Source organism: Gopherus flavomarginatus, chromosome 13 (assembly GCF_025201925.1).
Source record: "Gopherus flavomarginatus isolate rGopFla2 chromosome 13, rGopFla2.mat.asm, whole genome shotgun sequence".
Lineage (NCBI taxonomy): Eukaryota > Metazoa > Chordata > Testudines > Testudinidae > Gopherus > Gopherus flavomarginatus.
Window position 1 is genome coordinate 7,733,891 of NC_066629.1, and position 19,595 is coordinate 7,753,485.

Below are 19,595 nucleotides of genomic sequence, written 5' to 3' on the forward strand. Positions count from 1 at the left end.
AACAATAAAAATGATTTGTAAAAGTTTGCTTAAGAAGCAATAACAGCTTCACTGCCATAAAGGCTGATCCAGTGGTATTAATTCACACATTCTTATATATGGCTCAGAATGTGAATTGCACTACATTTAAGAGAATGTCAGTAAAAACAATGTTCTGGATACAGGTGATATCACAGTTCACAGATGAATTCATAGAAGAATGAAAAGCTCTACAAGTAAAATTATTCTGACAGTGTCAGTGCTGCCGCACTTCTCAGGGAATCTGGAGTCCCCGGTTTTGTAAGTTTTCAGTGGATCTTGAATAATATTATGCAGGTGCTCTGTGTAAGTTGAAAAGTGAGCAGCACATCATCACTGAATCTGACCATAAACCAGCTTTGCTGTTAGGGCTGCATTTTTAGCCAGGATGAAGTTTTCCTCACATGTCTCTCTAGTGTAGAATATTAGAGACACTAAAATATGCTGCTTTTTCTCAGACGACTGCCATTGCTTTGGGAAAGATCTTCTTCCTGGTCACTTTCACAATTTCTCTGAAATAAAGAGAATGTCATGTTTCAGTCTGTTGAATGAGATACAGAGCTTCTACACAGATTAGCAAACACATGCTTAACCACTCATCTATGGGGGGATAAGTAGAAGAGCTAAGAGAAACATCACTGAGGTTCTCTAGAGGTGTAAGTTGCATTGTAGATATTTCCCCCATCAACTGGAGACCACAGCAATACACAGGATTCTAGACGCGTTTCTCCACTTTGGGGTGGCTGTTCCTGGATAAGATTATTGGGCCAAAACTAAAAGAAGTGTGACCTCCCAGCCAAAATACAGCAGATGGCCTGTAGTGGGGTTGTTGATCTGACCCTAAAGCAGGACATCCTTGTTCCTGTTTTTCTGTATTGACTAAAGCTCACTGTTAAAACAGCCTGACAGAAACTCCCACTTTATCTTTGGCTAAATGGAGACTGGGCAAATGCATGGAAACAATCAGGCAAAATAAATAAATAAAGAACTAAAATAAGGCCCACTAAAAAACTGTAGATGGTGTAAGAACCTATAGAGAATACTTAGACAAAAATGCATCAGGAGTACGTAAGCTTGTTCTATTTCCAACCTAATGAATTTTTCAAGTCCCGTTTCTGCAAACCTAAGTTTAAGCAATACAAACCGACCAGTGATGTGCTCTCATGAGAAGCCATTGAACACAAGGGTTTTCCCATTTTAGATAAGACATTTTATATTCAAGTGCTTCCTTAGTCCATGTTTGCTCACATAGGGAATTTCTACTGAAGTCTATCGCAAAATCCCACTGGCATCAGTAGTGCAAGATTGTCCCTTAGCATCAAATTCCCATTCCCTGTGTAAAGCCCATTTACATGGGCTTTGCATGGGGGAACTACAATACATAGTAGGTTTGGGGATGAAATCCGCTCTTCCCCACACAGCATAGAGCAACTGCACCCCTCACCTCTCTCAGTGAAGGGTTTGATACCAAGCTCATCACTATGGTAGCCATGTACCTAGTGCAACTTTCATACTACTCCCCCATATCATAATTTTGGCCAGTGAATACAGTTTTCAGAGCCACTGGCCACTCCTTGCTCCCCATTTATGCCACAGATAGCACCGTTGGAGCAATGGCTCAGGGTACAAAAAAGGTACAGCATCTCATGGTCTGGCTTCTCCATGGGTTTACTACCCAGAACCATGGTGGTTCTGATACTTTTTGGACCTTGGGTGCCCATGCTAGAGGAGCAAGATTCACCTCGCAGTAAAATGGTTGCTTTTTCCTTCTCTCTTCCCTTGTTTTTTCAATGTACCTACCAAACTTTCATCCTGCATCAGTGGGACCTTTCTCATCTGTGAGCGAGATAAGTGGTTGCACAGTGAGACAATACTGTAAGAGAGCTGGGGGAGGGGGAGAGGTGAGAATTAAGTGACACTTGCAATGTGGAAATCCCTAACATACTTAATACAGCTATAGTGCTTTACATCTTCAAAGCACTTTGCAATTGTTATCTTGCCCTCGAAGCCCCTCAGGATAAGTAAGTATTATCACATCAGCATTAATGTCCCAGTGCTGTACCTTCCATCGCCTCCTGGCATATTGCCTTTTGAAGTTTTCCAAGTTAATGACAGATTCTCATGTCACCAGGGCCTGCCACTTGTCCATTGGCTGGAAGACAAGAGATGACAAGTTTGTTGCTTAGCTTTCCCTAGGGACAGAAAGTAAACATGACTCTGTTTGCATCAGTTACACACTGAACTGAGTTAAAAACCAGAGAGAGGAGCTCAGCTGAGGGAGAAGTTCTTGACTATGCTAATTCTTCAGAATACTTCCCTCTGTTGACCTGTAGCACCTCTGTCTTATCTGGATTGAGCCTGAGCCCGCTGGCTTTCATTCAAGTCTCTTTCTCTGAAAGGCACTGGGAGAGCATGGAAAGGGCTCCATCAGGGGCACTTGAGAAGGAGATGGAGAGCTGTTGTCGGCATACTGATGACATTTTAGCCTGGAGTTCCACAGCTTTCCACAGGGATTTGACAAGTGTCGCTTAGAAATGATGACAGAAGAGAAACCTGTGAGGTTCCTTAGTCAAGGCCCTTTAGGGAGGGAAAGAGGAAGCTTGGCTCTACCTCTGACCCCTTTGGAAGGAATGAGCATTTAAAATTAATGCCATCCAGCTGCCATAGTTAAATGCATAAGGAACCCTCACTACCCATGGTGCTGACAGATCAAGTAATATTAACATGAACATCTGTCATAGGGAGCTAGGAATTGTCATACCAGCTCAGACCTGTGGTCCATCTACTCCAGTGTCCTGTCTCTGATGCGCATTCTGTATCAGTTTAGCTTTTTAAAGCCCAGCCACTGTTTCAACTCCTGAGAGGGTTTAAGATCCCATCAAAGGCAAAATCTCAGCTCCGCTTTAATGCTAGAGTCACTGTTAGTTCCTCCAGAGTAAAAGGAAAACAGACGATTGTACTTTTTTCAATGTCCAAGCTGAGTGGGATGCTAAAAGTAAACAGCACAGATGGTGAAGGGCCAATTAGATTGATGATCGATGATATGAAGTGTTTAATGGAGACATTACTAAGAAAAGCTGCTTTTTTAAAAAAGAAATATATGAATTTAAAACCTGATAGTGTTCCCTTTAAAAAATAAGATGCCTTTCAGAGGTTCCATTGGGCCGTCAATATCCCAGCTGCTAATCAGCCATTTCAGATCCTTCCCTATGGACAATGTCAGGAGGGTGGGAAAAGATGCTGATATCATTACTAGTACTTTAGAAATCAGGGATCCGTATCAGTCACAGTGTACCAATGAAATACTAACAGTAGAGTAAGCCCCCAGAAAGCCAAATCATTTGTTTTTAAACTACCAGGAAACTTTTTCATTACACTAGTTCAGAGGGTCTTAACCCATGGGCCATGACCCCAAAGGAGTTCAACCAACTCTTATCTGCTCCCATTCCCTGTCTCTGGTATTCTGCTGAAACTAGGTTGTTCAGTTACTTGCAGTGAGGTCCCCCATAAAGATGCTTCACATTGTACTGATCCTAGTGGTGCAAAAGCAAGTGGATTCTGGGTGCATGCGAAAGGAATCAGATGCAAGGAATTGCACATGGGCTTATGTGATGAAAGAGGTGAAAGGAGAGAGAAGCTCTGCTTAAGGGGAACATAAAATGTTGCAAACATTTTAAGAAGTGATCATTAAACCGGATTCTCTGTTCTAAAGTGCACAGCTTTTTCTAGAGAGGAGCCTTAGTGACAAAGTTCAGATCTAGATCCTAGATCTCCAGTTTTGGATGTATTAAGATTTAGGGTTTCCATGCCCTTTAGAAAGATAAGCTTCAGCCAAAGTTCAGAGTGGACCTTTCCCTAATTTCAGACCTCTTTTTTCCCCCCTAGCATGTCTTCTTGGTGTGTAAGTTTACAGGGTTTCCTATTTACCAGAGGGATTTGATAACCCCACCTCAACCGTGCTGGTTTGTGCTACCAATCAACCCGGTCACTTTTTGACGGCCTTACTAATCCAGTTTTGAAACTGGAGAATGTATAACATATGAACAAGAAATACTGAGAAACTTTAGAGATCTGCATGTCCTCTGCTACTCACACATCAGACGGTAATGCACCAACAGTGCTGCTTCTCCGCTGACTCAGGAAGTAGATCAGCAGAGTACTGAAGAAACAGCAAAGACCTGAATAGGCGACAACTATGAGGGTTTTGCTGAGCAGTGAAACAGGACATCAGAACAAAGTTATAACAAAGATAGCTGTCAACTGGAAGTGATTTACATTACAAGAGCTGGACAGTTACAGTGAGATGGATTGCAGGAGGCGTTCATTTAGGTTGTGAGACCAACAGGTTCGATTCAGAACTGAACAGGAAAAGTAACCGAATACATAGGTTTCATTTGTATGGGACCTGTCATGAAGTATGGAATGGGAACTTTTCCCAAACTCCTGATAATAAAATGAGAGAATGTTAGCTGACATTCAGTATCAGTTACGGTACACATACTACATCAGTAAATGGGGCTCAGGGAACTTATGTTGTAAGTAGATGTTACAGTGGTGGGAGATCCAGAAATGCTTAGATTTAATTGGACTAGAATTAAACAAGCAAGGAAATAGAAGCACCAGAGCAGGATGGAAAGTGCACCCTCAAAGATAGAAACATCTTGTCAGGAAACTGGTAATATTGTTGAGCAGACACATTTGCTTTCACACAAGCTATAATGCTGTTAAACAGCCAACACTGTTCTAAACAATACACCTATAATAGGGTATACCACCACATCTTTTCTCTCAGTAGTTCTGCAATTTGGCTGTAGCCCGTCTGCTGATGTATTTTACAGAATGTTGATAAGAAAGGGAGAGTGAGCAAGGAGGTGCACTAGGACAACAGCATCAATGAGGGACTCAGAGTTTTAAAGCTTTATGCACGTGTATTCTGAGATACTTGTCAGGCCAAGGGCAACCTCAGAGTCAGCAGCATCTAAGTGCAAGTTGTTCAGCTTTGGCTCTAAGATTTTTAACAAACATTTTGATGCAACAGACAAAAAGTATGTAACACCTTGAAGATATGCTGTTAGATCGTCATGGCTTGATCACCAGAGGGGTTGAAGTTTCACAAATCCCTTTCTCATGGAACCTTTTAGCTCTCAGCGCTTCTGAAAAATCAGGTCATCTGTGTAAAAATGCCAGACGATTTACCAGAGTGTAGCAGACCACGACCCGATCCGAACCATCCTTCAGTGTTGGCCAATACCTGATCCCAGCCCTTCTGGGCCAGCAGAGGGCAGGGAGGTGATATAAATAGGACCGCAAGTTCAATGTGTACTTTTTCTATAGAGCAGGATGTGAAAATGTCAATTCTAAGAACACTTTCTGTGGGAAATCCAGGACAGTTTTCACTCTTGCACAGAGAAATGTTTAAAGCCTAATGGCAAACACCTGAACCATTTGCACTGCTTCTGCTTCCCATCATTCTCCGAAGCTGTCCTCAGCTCTGAAACCTGTACAAATGAATACAGAGGCTGAGATTTCATCTACAGTGGCAAAGTATGTCAATACCTCTGAGAGAAAGGAGCTGAAATTATCAGCCTTCCCTCCGTCTCCGTTAAAGATAGACAACATCTGTGCATAATTGACCCTGGATATTGAAGCATGACATGTCAGTTCCCCACATTAGAAGGGTCTAGACAACATCCCACAAATGTGCTAAGTCAAAAAGACTGGTGAGAAATCAGGTTAGAACTACAAAATGTCACTGGTAAATGTTAGTTGTACAATTGTCAAAAAACATTTAAATGCTCGTTCAATGGCAGAGCCCCTGAAGCTCCACCCAAATAATTAGTTTTATGATACTCCAGACTGTTAAGAATCAGTTGCCCCATATTGCTAAGCACCTTGCAAAGTCGTGATCTTGTCATTCTCAGCTGGACATGATCCTTTCTCAGCTACAGCAGGGACCTCCTTCAACTCATGAAAAAAGCACAGGCCTTGAGGAGCGGGTCATAATGATACTAGCCTCAGCCAGACATGCTAAAGATCAGAGCACCTGCTCTATTGTCCCTTCTGCTCTGTGCCTATATATCCATATGCAGAGATCATCCAAATGGACAGAAATATGGGGTCAAGAATAGGTTAGACAAATTCTGTACAGTGAGGGTCCTTTCTCCAGATTTTGAATCTTACTCTATTTTCTTCTTTTTCAAAATGAGGGGAAGAGAACCTCGAGTCTGAAAAAGTTGTCTAGTCCCTCTGGACAGTATCCTCTTCACAGGGCCAGGCACCAGCTCAGCAAGCAGGTGCTTGGGGTGGCCAAAGGGAAGGAGCAGCATGTTGGGCTCTTCGGCGGCAATTCAGCAGTGGGTCCCTCGGTCCCTCTCATAGGGAAGGACCTGCTGCCGAATTGCCGCTGAAGAAGAAAGTGGTGCGGTGGAGCAGCCGCCGATCGTGACTTCTTTTTTTTCCACTTGGGGCGGCAAAAACCCTGGAGCCGGCCCTGCCTCTTCAACATACCAGGCAGCACTGAGCAGAGCACTAGGCTTGGACTCTCAAAGGAGCCTGGCACTCAGTGACAGTTGAGCACCTCCCTCCTTCAGGTTCCCTTGAAAATTACAAGTGAGATATAAGATTTATTAGGTCCTTGGTAAAAATTTTCATTTAAGCACCTAAGTGACTTTTGAGCCAGAGTCTCTTTTTCAAAGATATTTAGGCACTTTTCTCTCATTGATTTCAGTTGGAGTTAGGCACCTAAATATCTTTGAAGATCTGGGCCTTTGGTACTTAGCAGCCTCAGTCTCATTGAACGACAATGTCACTTATGCCCCTAAGTCACTTAGAAACCTCTGAAAATTCTACTTCCATCCTGTCTAATGTAGAATGTAAGTGTCTCAGGATGGGATGCATGTCTATTCTCTGACCAACACCAGACACAGCTATTGTGCTACAGACAGGTGTAAAACAAATATATACATAAGCATGGTTTTTCACTAGTCTCCTAAAGTCACTATGAGAACCTGGCACTTTCTGATTCATCGCGCTCTGTGAACTGAATGAGAATACATTGTTGCTTTGTAGATAAAAATAATAAACAGGATTATTCCTATAATCTTATGAACAGCAGCCTATTACATTTAAATCATTAGCTTTTCCAGAACAGAGGAGTGGGCTTTCTGGGGGAGGGTGGGGCGAACAAAGAGAAAAGTCTAACAGATCATCTCTCCCTTTGTCCTCCTCTTTGTTCAGAGCATGATTATCTGAAAAGGGGGATTTCGGCCATGAAGGTTGGAGAGTTTGCCTGAAGCTGTACAGAGTGACTCTCACTTTAACTCTTTTAGGGAAAGCAACTGCATCTATTTCCAAAGGGCTGCTAGAAGCAACACTGAGAGACATGGTATGGCCGTGCCTGAGCTTGAGAGCCCAGGGAGGAGGGATTCCTTGCTTGAGCATGTTGTTTGTACTGTGGTAATGCACAAAGGCCCAATCAACATCAGTCCGATTGCAATAGCCGGCCAGGTACAAATCTAAGGGCCTGGCCCCCAGAGACTTCCACTGGAAGCATCACAGAACTGGCCATGCAGATAGTCTCTGACAATCTGCAGTCTTTATGTCAGGTCATTAAAAACAGGATTGATTCCTGAATTGTAGCCCTGCCATGGCATGATCAGGTTCCCACTCTTTGATTCTCTGGGCCAACCCTGGCTCCGAAGCAACTTAGAGCTGCTTCCAGGCAGCTCCAGGTTGCACTACTGGTAACGGCTCCTTTGAAGGACACTATGCCAGTCAAGGATTGCTATGTGAAACACAGATCCACCACACTCCTTCGTGGCCCATGACACACCCCTCATGCCAAGGGGGCGGGTAACAGAGAGAGAGAAAGGAGGGAGGGAGGGAGGGAGGGAGGGTGTGTGGGAGAGAGACATCTGTGGTATAGATGCCCCAGAAGGGAATTCATTTTCTCTGCAGGGCATTTGCCACTGGATTACAGCCCCTTTGCAGCACCTCAGCCTCACAAAGGAGCCATAAACCAGCTAGAGAATCTGGCCCTATAATAACTTCGCTAAGTAAATGTTAAAATATCCCATTTCAGTCACAGACTTTCACATCAGAGACTACAGCATCGTGAATAAGAGACTATTTATTGTGTCCAAACCGTGAAATGGTTACATTTGTGCACATAAATACAGCCTGAGCAAATAACCTCTCCTTTGAAACACAGGGAAATGGGGCATTATTCAGTTTAAACACTGACTTTTTTTCCTTTTTCATAAGTTTCTAAAATGACCTCTGGAACAAAAACATCAGTCTCAAGTTCCACCACACTGAGTCAATGAATTGTTTCCTTTGACAGACCTTTCTTATTATGGAATAAAAGTCAAAGGTCTATTGACACTGCCTGATGGATCATCATCCTCGTAAATAATCTGACGAAGTGGGTATTCACCCACGAAAGGTCATGCTCCAAAACGTCTGTTAGTCTACAAGGTGCCACAGGATTCTTTGCTGCATAAATAATCTACTATTTGCACAGAAAAATATACATATCCAGTTCTTCAGTCATTGTGTTACAGATTTATCATTCTGTCTTCAAATACATTCTTTTGTACATAAAACAAAGTACCTGTTTTTATTGCAAGAACTTCACATTAAAGGACTAAAAAGTATCTAACACTGGTTCCCAAACTTTTTACTTCGTGCCTCCCCACTGCCCCCCTCAGAGCTGAGTCTGGGAGCAAGGCTCCGGCTGAGAAGGGGGGGAAGGCACGCCGACAGGGTTAAGGGGGCCAAGGCTGGGGCCCACAGCTGGGGATGGTAATGGAGCCTTCCCCGCCCCCCAGCTGTGCCCCCCAGACATTCCTCTGCACCCCCCTGGGGGGCTGCCCCACAGTTTGGGGACCTCTGTTCTAACATCTGATGACAGTGAAAGAGAGACTGTATCCTGAATAATTAGCCTATCAAATAACCTGAACTTTCCTTCATTAGCTGTTATTTTCATGCTGTGAAATGATAAATCATTGCATCATTTGCTCCATTTTAAAGGGCTGCAAAACCTTCATAAGTGTTTTTAATTATCTGCTGTGCAGAATTATCCCCAGCAAATCTGCAAGACTATTTCCCTCACCCAAACAAGAATGCTACCAGGTGATTTTATAGACTTCAAATCATATGGAATCTGGTAAAGAAGGAGTGAAATACTATTTCATTTCAAGTGAATTACCCAATAATTTTCAGGACCTGTATGTTTACTATTATTATAATGTTAGTGCAGAATAACTGCAGGGTTACACATGCCCTAAAACAAAGTGATTTCTATTTCTAAGGTTTCAGGAACTGTGCTGGTTACAACATCAGCATAAAAACCACTGCAGAGTATAGGCTTTTGGTCAATAGTTTGTGCAACATTTCCATATTTCTGTTTTAATGCACAGGTGATGGTTTTGTTCTGAAGTTATAAACTGAGATGATTTCTTACTGTTGCACATTGAGACAGACAGACAGCAAGATAGGAGTTCTAATGCAGATTTTTGCCTATTAACCATTCCTGACTTGATTCTGCAACATCAAGATTCAAGCCTGCAAGGAAGTCTTCACAGCAAAATCTATTTAACAGCTCCATTAGTGATTCGTTAGTATCTTGGTTGAAAACAGAGCCAAAGTTTCCATTCACACATGCATCATTTCTATTCTCCAGCTAAAAACTACTCATTAAATCCTGGAGCCACCTGAATTCCTCAGAAAGTTCCTGACTGAGAGATTCATACTGAGACTTTACATCAATGTATTTCCCAGTGACACTTGCAAGGCTAGAACCTACAGTCTTGATGTCATCCTGCAGATGTTTCTTCAGGGATTCAATTTTATGGTGCTCATACTTCAGCTGTGAAGGCTTGTGTCTCACATTTTCATTTTCTTCTTTGTACCAAGCTTTTTTTTCATTATATATGGAAACCAGAACATCGATGTCCTCCTGCAGGGAGTCATGGGACATAGAGTGCTGAAACCACGTTCCATCAGAGAAATGTCTTCTCCACCCGCTAAAGCGCTCAAAGTTGACGTAGGTGTTATTTGGTGGCATACTTGAATGACACTTGATGGTGTACTCTTTCAGACATTTTGTCTTCAGCTGACTGTTTTCAGCCTTCTTGTTTTCTTGGACTTTTCTTTCTTCTATCAACTGGTGAGTCTTCAGATAGAAGAACCAGAATTATAGATTGATTATCAAGATTGCAAGATATTGCACAAATTCAACTCTACACAGCAGAGAAGAGATGCAAACTGCATTTCCACAATGCTGGGGAGAAGCATCGTCTCCAGTCATTTGCACTTCACAAAAAAAACCAAACCAATCTAACCCTACTGGTGAAAGAAAATGCATGCCAAATTCTGCTACATTTGGTGAATTTTGCCACAGGGCATATTTTTAGGGCCTCTGTGTACAGACATTTACAAGGGACACAGCAATACACCTGTACTTAATGACTCACCCTGGGACAGCGACCTACTCTGCAATGAAACCTCTGAACTGCTCAGCGTGCTTATTTTTGCCCGAGTGGCATGAAAGGCAGCCAGCCATTTCTGTACATTCCCTTACTGTGTGTCTTTCACTAGGAGTTTCCGGATAAAGGCTTTTGCCAGATCACTGGTGTGACTGAAGAATTCCTCATCAAATTCGTAATTCACCACTGTGATGTTGGCGAGAGTTTCCTGCTTTGTTTCTCCAAGGAAAGGGGATGCGCTGCTGAGCCTGAATAGGGCAGACAGGACGATCATGTTTTGAGTGGGGAAAAATAAAGTTACTTGGACGTGATTCCAAGATTGTGAAATGACAATATTGGAATGTGGGTCTCTATTTCAGGGCAGCCAAGAAGATTTGGAAATAAAAGGCCCAAATTTGGGTCACCATATATATGGCTACAAAACAGACTCACAAAGCAGCATTAATGTGTTTCCATGTGTGACAGCAAAGACCCTATTCATGGACACCCTCATCCCTGAGACACATTCAGGTTCTTGCTGCCCAAGGTAAGAATAATCCGCACTGGAGGAGAGGTCCAGTTGCTATGAATGTATAGGGGATACATGCACAAATACCCACAGGCTATGTCAGGGAATGTCCCCGCATAGTTCCCATCAAAGAAGCCCTGTTCAGTGGCCTCTCTGTAGGCTTTTGGGAAAAACTCCTGCCCCGTGCTGTTTTTCTGCCTGCAGTTCACTGGCAAGAATCTATGCACCTGGAGTTGGCCCCAAGAGGTCCACATAAAGAGAGAAAATTAATTGCTCAGATTTTTGTGGCCTTGCTCTGATTTCTGCTCAGATTTCTGCAGCAAGGGGACTTATAGTGCAATCAAATTGAACATAAAGAGCTAATTCTGTCGGAGCTCAGCTCCATGCTTAAAAGTGCAAGGATACAATGCAGTCACCATCCTCATAAAACACCAGTCAGCAATCTTTTAGATGGAAAGGGCTGTGATCCTGCCTGGCATCTCTCTCAAATGTAAATGACATCTTTCATCTTAGACTCATATTTACTTCAGTCTCATAAAAACCTGGAGTTAAAGTGCTTCCTCTGAGTCGCCAGTTGTGCATACGCAGCAACTTGTGTGTAGCCCTCGAGTACTTGAGGCTATGTAGTTTTGTATCCGTTTGGTCCAAAAAGAGTCTGGACCCTTCGAAGGGGAGGTCCTGGAGTGAATTTTGGAGCTCAGGTGGCAGATCTGACTCCTGAAAACACGCCGAGCGCCGCATGACTACGCTCGATGCAATTATCCTGGCCACCGCATCTGCCGAATCCAAGAATGCCTTGAGAGAGGTCTTTGCTGCTGCCTTACCCTCGTCCACCAGGGCCATGAACTTCTGTTGGGAACCCTGGGGGAGGTTGTCCTTAAACTTTCCTACTGCTGCCCAGGAGTTGAAGTTATGCCTGTTGAGGATGGTCTGTTGGTTAGCAATTCTCAACTGGAGGCCGCCTGACGAATACATCTTCCTGCCGAACAGGCCCAGGTGTTTCGCTTCCTTGGCCTTAGGGGCCAGGGCTTGCTGCCCGTGGCGCTCTCTCTCATTCACCGCTGAGACTAGCAGGGAACATGGGCTTGGGTGGCAGAACAAGAACGCATAACCCTTTGATGGGGAGAAGTACTTGCACTCCACACCTTTGGCTGTTGGTACGCTGGATGCCGAGGTCTGCCATATAGTCTTATAGTTCAACTGAATGGTTCCCTACTGTCCAGTGTGGGTATCTGTATCAGTCCTAGTTGTTGCTGGACTTCAGCGATGCAGAATGCGAGGGCCATGATTGGCTTCTGGCTGATCAGAAATGGGACTGGTACCAATGCTCTTGGTACCTGGACTGGAACCGGGATTAGTACCGATGCTCCTGAGACTGCAACCAAGACCGATATCGTCAGTGATCCCCCGGCAATAGCCGGCCCCTTTTCTCTTGGTGCTGGCTTCCGGGCTCCAGAAAGTAGCATGCCCCTTCCACTAATTCTGCATGTTGACTCACCTCCGGTACCGAGACTTCCTTCTGAGTCAGGGGTAAATGGGAGTCCACGGACTCAGAGCTTGACCGGGACCAACGCCAGGAGTGATGAGGTCCTTCCCTGCCTCAAAGGTGTCAGGCATGGAGGGTTAATCTATTACTCTCTCCAGCCTGTCGTCCGCACAGATTTCACCTAGAGCTGGACTCAGTGGGACAAGTTGCGCCAGCACCACCAGTGACAGCACCAGTACAGCATCCATCCCGCTCTTCCTGGTGTTCAGGGCCTTGGATGGTGCTGGTCTCCTTTGCGGGGAACGTCCGTGCCCTTTCTTTGGCTGTGTCTTGGGTTGTACCGGGGAGGATGAGCCATGCTGGGGCCTACTTTGGCGCTCTGAGCCCGACAGCTTCCGGTGCTTGGCAGGCACCAGGTCTCTTGATGAATCTGGGGCACTTTGCACTGAGGAAACTGGAGCTGATATTGGGTGCTCCAGGCCTCATAGCTGCAGCACGGCCTCCATCAACAACTGCTTCAAACAAAAGTCTCTCTCTTTCTTTGTTCTAGGCTTGAACACCTTGCCAATCTTACACTGCTCCATTTGGTGTGCTTCCCCCAGGCAATGTAGACAGGAGTCGTGGGGGTCACTAACCAGCAGAGGCTTGTGGCGCATGACACAAGCCTTAAACCCGTGGGCCTGCAACATGCCCCATGGCCTGGGGTGGGTGCTGGAAACCTCCAAGTTGTCCTCATGGACAACTCTGAACACCATCCAACTTCAAAGAGAGATCTGCCCGTGGTATGTCCAGCATTCCCTTCTCTCCTGTTTTGCTATTACTAATGACATTTGTACACAACAGGATCGTAACAGATCTGGACCTTCACACTAGAGCTACTCTAATTGATTGATGAGCTGAGGATCTGGTCTTAAAACCTCCAGCAAGAAGTAAGCAATATGAATAGAAGCAGGAGCTCTTAATTAAAATCCTTCTTTCATGCAGGTAAAAAGGAATAAAAATATGACAAGTGTGAGCTGCATAACATGCAGTATTTTCCATGAGATGCCAACAAGTCTTTACCAAAACTCGTGCTAATAAGAAGGAATCTTGGCTTCTAAATTATACCATGTACAAGCACCACACGGATTTTTTTAAACTCTTAACTCTCCACCCAATTTTTAAATGTCACAGAAATGGGGTGTGTCCAGGAAATGTGAGCAGGGAAAAAAGCCAGTAAGAGTCAAGCAAGGCCAGAGAATCAGCAGGGAAACCAGCCAACACAGAAAGGTGGAAAATCTGTTAATTGTAGGGGAACTCACAGAGGCATCAAGGAAACCAGGACCCAACCGTGAATCCCCACTGGAGAGAGAAATAAGAGGTGTGTAGAGTGTGCGGAAAAGTTCAGTAGGCCCTCACAGCTTCTTAGCCATCAGAGAATCCACACAGGGGAGGCTCCAGCCTGACAGTGGAGAGCACAAACCACTGGCTTTACGGGGGTGGGAGATCACCCTGCAGCCTATCCACCCTCCACCCCTGGGACACGGAATCAGTGGTGAGGCTGCACCCAACCCTGACACAGCACAAGGCCTGCCCCAGAAACACCCTGGGGCCCACCAGGTGTGGGGCAGGCAGGCTCAACCAGGAGGAACCAAGTGTGGAGGGCTCAGTGTGGGGGGATCCAGGTGTGGGGTGAGAGGATTCTGTGTGGGACAATCTGGATGGCAGCAGCTCAGTGGGGGGTGTAGATGTGGGGGAGGGATCTGGATGCACAGAGACTTGTTGGGGGTGATTCCAGGTGCAAGGGTAATGGGACTCTGCAAGTGCTTCCAGCTAAAAGTGGTTGGGGCTCAGTGGAGGGGAGTGGGTGTGAGGGGGTCTCAGCAAGGGGGTCTGGGTGCTGGGGGAGTGGGGCTTGGGGGGGATATGGGTCAGTTAGTTGGGGGTCAGTGGGATGGGAGTGTGGATGTGGGGACTCAGTGGTGCAGGGGGGTTGAGAGCAGGGAGCTCAGTGGGAGTGTTCTGGGTGCAGGGGGTGGGATCTGGGGGCAGAAGGACTCCAGATGAAGGGGTTGAGGTTCAGTGGGATGGAGTTTGGGCATGCAGGGTGAGGCCTGGTGCGGGTGTCTGGGTATAGGAGGTCAAGATGCATGTAAGTTGGGTGTGCAGTGACCCCTCACCCTGCAGCTGAGGAGTGATGGGGGGGAGGACGTTAAATCTATCTGGGTCTTGATTCCACTAGGCTGTTCCATGGAGTTAGCTAACTTGTATTAGCTGTCTTGCTGGAAAATTTTAACTATTTTTAAAATTAAAGAAAATTGCCCCTATATAGCGGGTAAGTTAATTTAGCAGATTTCCTCAAGATCTGACATGACCTCAGTCACTGTTCTGTAGTCCAAACGAATTTGGGGTATCACAATTAAGCTTTTCTTCCCACTGCAAAGCAATTGTTAGTCACCAGGTTCCCCCAGGGACAGAAGGGGCAGACACCCACAAAACACATCTCTTCCTGCCTATTGCATTCTCCACACCTGAGAAGAGAAAATAATACATCTGTTTAACTTTGATGGAGAGGTCCCGCCCTAAGGAGTTGGGTCAGGAAGACTACTGAAGCATGTGTTTAGAAAAATTTGCTTTGAAACGAAAATAATTTCTTAAGTATTTGTTAGTAAGCATTTTATCTTTCTTTTTCTTGTAGCCAATTAATGACTGTTATGCCTCATTACCTGTACGCATATAAAATCTCTTTGTCATTGTGATATCTAGTTTATCTCTTTCTAAGTCAGTGTGTTTAAACTGATGTTTCTGAATAACTCTTTGAAATAATCTTACATATTATTCTCCTAAAGGTTTATTGGCCTTGAGAGATTCTGTACTGTCCAGGAGCTGCATTTCTGGGAAATCTGGGGCTGGGGGTATATTGGGGGGTCACCATGTAGTAGAAGCATGGCTGGAGAGAGACAAAGTGTAACCCCAGTGTGGCTGGTGGGCTGAAGTTACACACAGAGACTCAGGGTGTGGCTTGCCTGCTGGAAAGCTCTTTGGGAGTGGTCCAGGTGGAAGCAACTTCAGAAGGCATCATAAGGCACCCAAGATTTCAGGGCAGGGGTAATACAGCTGCTCATTAGTCTGGATCGTACCTTGGTATGTCTCAGCTCTACAGGACGTTACTCCTGAAGTCATCTCCTACCTAATCCCATGGTTTAGGAAATGCTGTCCCTAACTATGACAACGTGAAGGGAAGAAAAGGGCGGTTTTGGTGACGTCATGGTCACCCCTAGCAGGAACTGCAAAGATGTGTAAAATACAATCAGTGTTGAAGCTGAGAGAGTTGCAGGAAAATAAAGAACTCTTTTTGCTTAGAACCCCCATCTCAGGTAGCTAACGGAGACTGTGACCTAGGCTTATGCCTGGTTCCTAACTGACACCTGTGCCACCAGTTTAAAGGAATAAACTGGCCATGTTTGCAGAAGCTATTCATGCCTAGCACTGCTGAGATTTTGGGTGGTTTGCTACATGATTCGACTCCAGGGAAGTGTACTTTCAGCACGGTGAAGGATTTGGCAAGAACTCTGATCGAAATAGCAGGCACTCAGCTGTTGGTTTTCATCCCAGAGAAGAAAGCTAGGGAGAGCTATGGCCTATATCAAATTGTTCATAGAACACCACTCCCTGCTTCAGTAGCATTGCTTTCAGCCCCAAGGATGCCAGGATTAGATTGGAAACAATAGTCCTTTACCACGTGGCACCAAAGTATCATGAGGAAAAGAGGACATTCCTTCCCCATGGAGTCCAATCTGGCTGCCTGACTGGACAACAAGGACTGTCACGCTGAGTGAGTGACAGTAACTTTGCTTTTCCCCTTTGTAACATAGGGATAATGCCAATGAGCCAACCTTGTGAAATGCTTTGGGGGCTAGGGCTGAGAAGCTCCCATAGAAATGCTGCATATTATCATGGCAATAACAGAGTCTGACCTTCAGGGATTGGGTCAGTGGAAACTGCCCCTTCTCTCCAACCCTTTCGTTGGACAGGGAAATCTCCCCGGAGAGTTTAGAGTCACCCTCATCCCTTCTGTTGACAGTGGCTCTGGTTCCGGCTAGCTCTTCCAGCAGGAACTTCTCTGGCCCCAATCCTGCCACGAACCCAGGCAGCTCTTCCTGCTCCCAGACAATCTTCTGCCTCTTGACTTCCGTCTGTTTCTGCCATGACAGGGAGAGGGTGGCTTGGAAATGGCAGAGAAGCATAAATGTGCCTCCAAGAAGTGAGGACCTCTTTACCAGAGGACATGATCTCTTTCTGTTGGTGATAGGAAGTTCATTTAGGCCAGGACGAAGGAGGAATCAGGGCGGGGGAAGCTGGACATTGCTTACAGGAGTGGCTTTTCTCATCAACTGGGCCTGAGCCAAAATCCTCATCTCTCCAGCCCACATCTTCTCTCCTTTCTCCCCAAGGTGCTAGAAAGGAACTGGGCCATGGATCCATCTTATCAGCCTTTAGGCATGGTCTTTCTGGGCCAGTGGGCAGGTTGACATTCCCCCTCACAGCAGCCTTTTGCACCTTAAGGCCATCGTGTTACCTGCACATTCCTAACCCTGCACTCTGTATGGGCTCCAGGGGGCTGGTTTCCACACTGCAGCTGGCAGAACGAGCCATGGGTTTACCATGTCACTCAGGCACTGTTACCCCAGGCAAACCTGAGAGGCAGGGGCTCCAGGCATCTATCACTAACTCCTCGCCTTGCCGATCCTCCTCGGCCTGGGTGGCTTCGATCTCCTGTTGCAGCAGTGTCAGGTGCTCTCTGCTGCCTCCTAGAAGAAGGCAGGGGAGGGGGCTACAAACCACTGCAAGTGGCCTCCCAGCTGCTGGATTTCAGGGCCCACCTTGCCCTGCAGACACCTAAGCAGAATTCCTGGGACTCAGATTTTTTTGTCAAGTGTACAAGCTGAGCGAGGAAGATCTGAAAGGGAAAGGTGAAAGGAGGATCAGGTTTTCAGACAAAAACACAAGACCCTCTAGTGAAATGCCAGGAGTGCAGACCAAAGCCCAGCTCCTACCCACAGTCTAAAATGTCAACATCAAATCATTCCCTCAACTACTCCACTTCCAACTCCCAGTGCTCCACAAGTGCCACAGCTGAACAGACCCCCCACCAAAAGTAAGACTGTCCCCAAATACCCAGTTCTTTACCCTACATGCAATACATCCCAAAGACGCAGCTCCAACCCTGCACTCAAAACCCAAACAGACTTCTGATCCCTAATTCCAGCCATTCCTCCAACCCCAGCCCCCAGATCTGAACCACCAGATCCATCCACCCCAAGCTGCGACTGTCTCCTCACACTCAGGGTGTAGCCTGGGCTGCAAGATCTGCACCAGAGATAGGCCCTAAGCTCTTCTTTCAGCTCCCTGGGCCCAGCCGCTCCCTGCCTCATTTACACTGACCCTGCAGGAGAGGCTGCTCCTCTCTTCGCTGTCTGGGATACTTGTCCACCCTGGCCTACTACAGCCTCGGGCAGCCCCCTCTCAGGTCTGTGGAGGAGCTCAGGGATCCAGGGCAGAGGGCAAACCAGGCAGATAGGCCCCTGTTTCTCCCATCAGGACAGTGTCCATCTTGACCAAGCCTGCAGCCCACACTTCCTCTCTGTACAGAAGCCACCCACTCCCCATGCTATCCCCGGTCCCACTGCACTGCCCTGCTGCTGGCCATGCCGGAGCAGCCTCCACACTGGGCTCCCAGCCTCAGACACAGCCCCTTCTCTTACTGAAAGAGAGCTCAGCTGGGGAGAGCAAGATCCTTTCGTACAGAAGACTTGCAGTGCTTCTTAGCAGTCAAGCACTACATTTCTTACACAATAGTTAGTAATGCGCTTGCACAAATTCAGTGAAAAGGAATGTCTGCGCAACAACTGCGAAAGTATCGAAAGCAGGCATATGTGTGATAAAGAACTGGAAAAACCAGACCAGACACAGAGCTTGTGTTATAGAACCTTGGTCCCTATTACACTGGAGACGAACTAAGTTAATCTGTGTATTCCATGTGGGTTACTAAAAACAAGATACATGTAAAAAAACAAGCAAAAATTTGATCATGTTAACCAACTTGAGCTGTTTAAGGTTGCGTGCCACAGACCACATTGATCTCATGTTGGGGAGGGGGATAGCAGGCTAGATGGCCCAATTAATCTGATGTTGGGGGGGATACAGATTAGATTGGCCCATTGATCTGATCTATTGGTTGTTTTATGGAGCATCCAATTCCCCCCAACCGGCCCTGCCCCTCCTGGCCCCCTTCCCCCACTGGAGACCAGAATGCCCCCCTGTGGCTTCCCCTAGCATGCTCGGTGGGGGACACATGCGCCCCCCTCCACCCATGAGCCCAAGTCCCCAAATGTTGGGTGGGTGGACAGTGCACGGCCCCTCCAGCTCCTGAGTGCAGGGCAGGCAGCGCACAGCCCCCCCAGCCCTTCCTTCGCAAGCACATGGTGGGTATTCCCAGGTGCCCCCCAGCCACCTCAAGTCCCAGCCACAGGCTGGCCATGGACACCCTAGTCCCAGCTCCAGCACGCTGCCCTGGGGAGGAGCAGCCAGCCGGCCTGGGCTGGGGCCAAGAGGGAAGGGCGAGCAGGAGGGGGCCTTCTGGGCAGAGCATGGGCAGAGCTACACTGGCCTGTTTGGGGAGACACAGCCTGCCCCAGCCCATGGTACGCGCCGTCCATGACTCGTCCCCTCCAACCTGATGGTAAGCGATGCTCAGTTTAGCCCACAGTCGGGCTGGGAGCCAGGACTCCTGGTTCTTATCCCCAGCTCTGGGAGGGAAGTGGTGTCTAGTGGTTAGAGTGGGGGTTGGGAGCCAGGGTATCCGGGTCCCATCGCTAGCTCTGGGAAGGGAGTGAGGGCCAGTCGTGGTGCACCAGCTGGCTTGAAGTGGTTTCCATCCTTGACAGGGTTTACAGTTTTGTTCACTGGCTCTCAGCACCTCCCACTATAAAAATTGTTCTAGCCCTGCTGGGTCTAGTGGTTAGACCAGGGGAGACTGAGAGCCAGGCATGGGCGGTGGGTAGAAGGGCCCAGGGGATGCTGAGTGGGAGTGAGCCTTGGGGCAAGGCTGCAGTCC

General features: G+C 46.6%; 1 pseudogene; it reads right to left on the reverse strand.

Moving 5' to 3' along the window:
- Window positions 1–9,450: 9,450 nt before the first annotated feature.
- LOC127033548 (uncharacterized) lies at window positions 9,451–18,091 on the reverse strand (annotated as a pseudogene).
- Window positions 18,092–19,595: the final 1,504 nt, after the last annotated feature.